We start from the raw sequence: 7,552 nt of genomic DNA on the forward strand, positions 1-7,552 counted from the left end.
AAATCACTCAAGAGTAAGAGTACTGTTACTTCAGACTAAATATTACTCAAGTGGCAGTAAAAGTATGCAAATGGAGGCATGACCCTATAAAAGGTGTATACATATGTCAGTCCTAACAATGTGATAAATATCTGTCCACACACACGGGCACTCTGTTATAGTAGGAGAATAGTCCAACTGACTAAACATGCAATTTTTTTCTCTCTTTTGTATTTTTTACTTTCCAGAGAGAGATAAAAAAATGCCTTATGTGCTGTCTGACTCAGGCTTCAAAACTTCATCTGCATTAGAAAAAGGCCGATCACGATCCACAGGCTTACAGCACTACAGTCTACCACTAGATGCCCTCATCCCTCCACCATTTCTCCATAAAGTAAGTCCCTGGAAGTAGCTGCAGGTTGGATTATTGTGAGTTTTTCCTCATAGGGTTGGGGATAAAAACAGATCTGAATCAAAAGGAGACAATCCTCTAGCGTATACCTCCAACTATACAAACTCCATTCGTCTCTCGGGGGTCGTGGATATCATTTTAAATTAAGGTGATGTAACAAAACGCAATGAAAGACAGCCACGGCTAAAAAGCATGATTCAAATGCCAACAGGTCGAGAGCTGTACCAGGTCGATTTGAATGAAAGCTTTGTCGTTTTCTTTTTTTTTTTCCATTTTGAATATATTACTAAGATTGAATTAAAACTGAAGTTGTAAAAGGTGTCAAATTCCAATTGAGATAGAGTTCATTTTTGCCACTGCAGATAAATAGTGTTGAGCAGTGGCAGTGCTGTAGTGGTTAGGCTGGTTAAGTTGCAGGTCTCAAATTATATATATATATATATATATATATATATATATATATATATATATATATATATATATATATAGAGAGAGAGAGAGAGAGAGAGAGAGAGAGAGAGAGAGAGAGAGAGAGAGAGAGAGAGAGAGAGAGAGAGAGAGAGAGAGAGAGAGAGAGAGAGAGAGAGAGAGAGAGAGAGAGAGAGAGAGAGAGAGAGAGAGAGAGAGAGAGAGAGTAGCTCAGTCGCTAGGTTGGCAGTTCAAGTCCTGCTGTCGAAATAAAAATCATTAGTGATGACCCACAGGTTGAATGGGTGAGCAGTTTAAATGCCCTGAAGGTAAAAAAGAAATTTAAAAAATGTGACCATTTACCGTGTTGTTTTTTCTGTAGGTACTCCTGGTTCTCCAAACCTAAAACATGCTCAATAGGTTTATCCTCCAACTAGATACTCCTGCACAAACTCAAAAGATCAACTCAAGATCTGTAGGAGGGTCCCAAGTGCTGCCAATGGGTTGTACCAGTGACGTTGAAGCAGTGGTTGAAGGAGAACTGACAGATGTGGTGGAGTAGCTAAAATTGTAAATAAGAGTAATGTTAGTTAATAATATTATTCAAGTGAAGGTACAAAGTAGTGGTCCAAGAAATTACTCAAGTAAGAGTAAAAAAGTATTTGGAAAACTACAACTCAAGAAGGGTAACTAACTATCATGACAGAATATCTGATTTATAATTTGAAGTTGTTGTAATATGAAGGACAAATCATTACATAATGCACAAAGTCTGCTATTTTTCAAAGGGTAGACACAAAAATTACAAAAAAACGAATCACATCTGAAGGAGCGGTGCAAGAAACACAAATGAAATAAATAAAATAAAAAAGTATGCTGTTACTCCAAAAAGTACAATTTCTTGAATAAGTTATTCAAGTAAATGTAAATGAGTACTACCAACCTCTGAGTACTGAAAGGTTATACTGAAGTAAAAGTACAGCTACGTGGCTAAAATGTACTCAACTACAAATGCTACTGCCAAATTTGTCTTTGCCTGTTCTCTGAGCTTTGACTGATCAGGTGTTACAAAGAAGCAGAGAAAGAGCAGTGCATTGGGGTGATTACTCAAGTGCAGGTATACGTACAGATTTTAAAAATATGTACAAAAAAGAACTCAAAAATCTACTCAATAACAGCAACATGAGTATTTGTAATAACAATATCGAAACTAGATACTCATTTCAGCAAGTAACAAAAAATGTACCTCTTCTGAATAACTTTAGAGTGATCTTGAGCTGTATCAGAACAAGTATAAAACACATAGACTAGTATACACCCATGGACCACTATGGAACCTACCTGGACACTGAGGGATTACACAGATATAAGAGCACATGGAAATATAAAAAAAAGTACAAAGTATTAGTTAATGTTAAAAATCTCGCTCTATCATCTAAAGGGTATCGCGGTATCAGAATCACCATCGAGTATTGAGTCTATTCCATATTTGAAACTCTTTATATGGTGACAACACTCGCCTGTATACAGAGAGCATATTGCTGGTAGAGGTTGACAGAATACATTTCATATCAGCAGTGTCAACCGAGATGCGAGGAGAAGGTGCCATCTGCAAACAGCCGACCACCCACAATATCCACGGTAACACAAACACACAATCTCATCTCCAGAAAGCGTGTGGTGTGTCAAGCTGGTTCACCTGAGCATAGACGACAGCAGCAAGGGTAAGAGGGGAGAGAGCGGAGGGGTCAGGGGGAGAGGGAGGGGCTGGGGGTAGTGGGTAAAAAAACTAAGAAGGGAAAAACTGTGAAGTGACTGAAAATTTTGTTTTTACATTAAAGAGGGGGGTATTACACTTCTATTGGGTATTAACTGCTAACACATAACATCTTTAGATCACCATGTTCCCTTTCATTCTTTTGAAAATGCTATATTTGCCAAAAACAACGCATTAACAAGTTTTAAAGTTTCAGATCAGATTTTGAAGTTGTAGCGTATTGCTTTATATCAGGTTTTTGTATATTTATGGCAAATTGTTGTGCAGGAACATGGGTGATGTACTGCTAACCCTTAGGAGGGTTTGAATAGGACCCAGGAAAGATTACTAAATTGCTCAAAATATCCATGGATGACACATACAACTTCTTCAGGTATGTTTTTGATGAGGGAACAACGTTGTAACATGGTAGAAAACTGCAAAAAGCTGATTTTGCATAATACCTAATTTTTAACAATGAATCCAGTATTACATAAAATAAAGTTCTACTAAATATTTTACATAGAATTAACAATTTTCTATTGGTCCAAATCAAGATAAGTCTGAATGCAGCCTGAGCTGAGTGTTCCCGGTGGGTAGTACACCTGTCTCCCATGGCTGAGTCTGGTTCTAGCCCAGGAGAGCCTATTCACTGAGCTGCATCACCAATCCCAGTGCATGGGGTAGACAATCAGATTTACATTAAGCTGTCAGTCAAACTAAATGTGCCATCCATTCAAGGTGGCACTGTTGAGTAACACTCATAAAAACATTATTAATAAACTCTAAACATATTTGATAGCAATTCTTTTTGTCAGACAGGAGCATTCGTTTACCTGCTTTACATGTTCCAGCTGCTTCCTGTAGCTTTCCTCAGCAACGGAATGAATCTTTATCAAACTGCTTAGCAGCAGCTTAGTCTGTTTATAGACTGGGCAGGCCCTGCTTAGGGCCCCGAGGCCACCAGAGGGCCCCCAAGAGCCCATATATTTATATTGAAAATAATGAATGGAAAGGTTTTTTTCCGAAATGTAAATGGCACTCGGGTGTTTATACTAATCTACATATCCCTCTTAAACGATTAGATGTGTTTTATTTCCAGTAGCTAGTTATATGCTGCCTACATTTTTTGAGTCAGGCATTGATGTGGACAGCTACATGTTACCGGTGTGAAGGACCCCTCCCCTCCAGGTGCACTCTGGGAGCGCTGAGGCAGCAGAGGGACGTTTGAATGGGTGTTTTACAAACTGAAAGACTAAAAGTTAGTGAAGTTCGTTTTATCCAAAATACTGGACAAAGCATTAAGAGCCCAGAGGAAGATTGTTTTGGGGACAGGACTTTTCAGAGAAGACTCGAAATATGACCCACTTTACACCAGTGGACCTGCAGATTAAACGGTGAGGCTGGACGTGTATAATTGTGCAGACAGGACACACCTCAGAGGACAGAGGACAGCAGGTGAGTCCAGTTATTTCACTGGCTGTTTGTGGTTCTGTCTGATCCTTTTGTCTCTAAACATCAAATGATGTGAGTTTAGTTAAAGCGTCACTGCTCCTGTGTCACATTAACAACGTTGATTATGACAGAAACCTCTGTTACATCTGATGAACGAAAGAACGACCTGTGAACGACTCCTGAATGTGAATGCTCATGTAGGGACGCACCGATACCACGTTTTGCAAAACGAGTACTTCAGTTTGAGTACCGATACTGAGTAAAAATACCGTTTCCAGACATTATTTTTACTGATGTTTGACTATAGTTCTAAATCTAATCAATTTCATTTATACTATAGCCACTTTTTATCTTAGAATTCTTATCTTATCTACTGAAATCACTGTAGTTAAGTATAATTCCAACATCATTTATTTAGATAAGCATTTGGCTTTAATATTTACCACTTCCTTGTTGCAGACGGCGCTAACTGCTAACGAGCTAACGGCTAACACGCTAACTGCTGTTAGCATAACAGTGACTTGTGTTACTTTTACAACGGTCCCACTTTGTCCAATATGGACATGCTGTACGTCTTTTAAACGCTCTGAACCCGCTCTGTTCAGTCGCTAAATTTGTTTATCAATTATAATAACTGACAAAAAGCACAAGCAAATAATCGCCAGCGCCATTTAGCAACGTTAGCATGCTACTATTGTAAATACAAGCACTGCGCTGATCCTCTGTGAACTATGAAAAAACCTTTAGAGTCCTAAATATTTGTATATTTCACGTGACAGTCACATGTGATTAAAGCTGTGCTTAATGTGCAGAACAGTTCATGTGCAGTTTTATGGTCACCTGCGCAGTGCTCAGCTCAGAGCTCACTGCTCTGTGGAGAGATGAGCTGTGAGTCAAACAAGAGGCAGCACAGACACAGTGGTATCGGATCTTGGTATCGGCAGCTCATTGACGAGTAGGAGTACTGGCACCCGATACTGGTATCTGTGCATCCTACTCATTAATATGTGCATTTACATGAAATCACAGCATCCAAAGCCTGACAATAGGCTGTTTCTTTTATGCAACTCTTAACTTGGATCACTACTTTGTACTTCTTGAGTGATATGATTTTGAAGTAACTCCCTTGCTTAAGTACATCTTCTGGCTACTCTATCCAATCCTGCATTTTATGACATAAATAATTGATAAATGTAAGCCCACTTTAGTCAACTGGAACACATTAAAATTCACCAGAAACCAAGAAAAAAATGTCCAGAATTCTAAAATTTCTTTGGCAGACACCCCATCCTTACATGTTTTTATACTGTTATACTTGTGGTTATTGCTGTGAGCCTCCAGAATTTGCAGTCTTTTTATAAGTGGTTGTGATGATGTCTTAATGTTGTCAAATATGAATATGTGGCACTGAAATGCTGAGGGCCCCTAAGGGCAAATTCAACTTAGGGCCCCCTAAAGGTTTAGTTTGTTTTCATGCCTGACAGTTTTGTTGCTGTGAAATGTCCGGTCAGCCGATTCAAACACATATTGGCCCTGTCTCCCAACTGGTGGAAGGAGGATGACAGCGCCATCTGCAGTCTGATCAGTGAAGTATGGATTGAAAGGTATAAAAAGGTATGAAAGCAAACTAAACCTTGGTCTGAAAAAAATAATCAAATAAGTTAATGGTAGCGCAGATGTGCGTCATTGGACTGCAGATAGAGAACACAGTATATAAATAATAATGGCTTACACTTGTAATGCGCTTTTTCAAAGCCTCTCAAAGCGCTACACTATAGTCATTATTCATTTATTTCCACACTTGGTGATGGTAAGCTACTATTGTAGCCACAGCTGCCCTGGGGCAGACTGACGAAAGTGAGGCTGCCAATCTGCGCCATCGGCCCCTCCGACCACCACCTATCATTCGCGTACACACCACTTTCATATAGGCAATGTGGGTGAAGTGTCTTGCCTAAGGACGCAACGACAGTCTCGATCCTCCGACCTTTGGGTTTGGGGACAACACTCTAACCACTGAGCCACTGTCGCCCCACGAAACAAGCCATACCTCATGTGAAACCAGAATTCACTCACTAAGCTGCAGAGGCTGCACTAGCACTGGTTAATGATTGGCTGCAGTAGCTGGGGTTTAGACAGTGAATATTCAGAGTGATTTTAGGGTTTAATATCAACTGGATTTCAGCACTGAAACTAAAATTGTCATCTGAACATGAGTTGCAATGCTTATAGAAAATTAGTTAATTGCACATAATATAAATACATTCATAACTTATGCAGTATACAGTGAAATTCAAAATGTCTCTCTGGGATGTGCTGTATCCTGCATTCAAGGTTTAGTTGTGACTGTATCGTGTTGGAAACTGTAAGGACAAGAATAACCCATTGTAACAAGTCTATTTCCTTTCTCTCCAACAAGTACCACTTGTAGAGACAGCTATAATCCATATGTTCCCCTGACCTGGCAACAGATGGCCCATAATATGTGAACAGTGCTGAGTCAACCTTTTAACAATAACACAGAGGCAGGAGTTTTACAGTGTAGGAGTCGAATAAAGACACTGTAGCGCAGATCTGAAAAAATGCACAGGGGCAGCTGTAAATGTCTTTCTTCATTTTGTTGATAGAAGCAAAAAAAAAAATACAGAGGGGATTTCTTATTTAGGATTTCTTCTCAGCTTTTTTCCACAAACTGCCATTTAACTGATGTAATATGATGAATATTTACCACAGGTACTACCCCACCAAACAAAGTCATAATTACAAAAAATATAATCTGTCATATGCACTTTAAACCCATAAATAGTAAACAATATTGCATCCTATCTTGTGTATGTCTTGGATTGGACATTTCTATGACATGCAGGTGAGGCACTTTAATTTATAAAACACACACACATACATATATACATACACGCATCTGTAGGTACCAGTATAGCGGAAGTAAGTGACATGTCAACTCACCATGCCTCATCTTGCTGTCAGCTTGTTTTCCCTATTCCTTAAAGTTCCCTGGGGTTTTCCACCTCAGTGAACTATACTGTGCATGGTCTTCCAGGAAAAACAATTTGATTAATGGAATTTGTAACAGGATTTGACAGCGAAAATAGAATGTACTCATCCGCTTAAGATAGTTTTTACGTGGTACCTCTTTAAGAATCAAGTTAAGTTCAGGGTCACAGTTCAGGTGTTGCAGAGGAATAGCAATATGGAGTACGGTTGTTTAAATATTGGATTGGCTCCTCTATTGGATACTCTATAGCACAGTGGGATTTGACCGGCAGTGAAATGAAAATGGCTTATGCAACCGTATGTTAGAACTGTATTAAAGGTTTTCACTTAATATATAAGGGGAACTATATAACTTTTTGGGCCACCTGCTTGTCTCCATGGACATGTCATTGCATTGCCTGGAATGTTCCACAGTATGATTAGTGTTAAACTTATTTAAATGCCAATTAGAGTGGGATGTTTCACCACAATACAGCTGAAACTTTTCACTCTGCTTCACCATGTCGCCCTTGTACCTGCTGAAACATCTC

This window comes from Periophthalmus magnuspinnatus, chromosome 8 (genome assembly GCF_009829125.3).
Source record: "Periophthalmus magnuspinnatus isolate fPerMag1 chromosome 8, fPerMag1.2.pri, whole genome shotgun sequence".
Taxonomy (NCBI): Eukaryota; Metazoa; Chordata; class Actinopteri; order Gobiiformes; family Gobiidae; genus Periophthalmus; species Periophthalmus magnuspinnatus.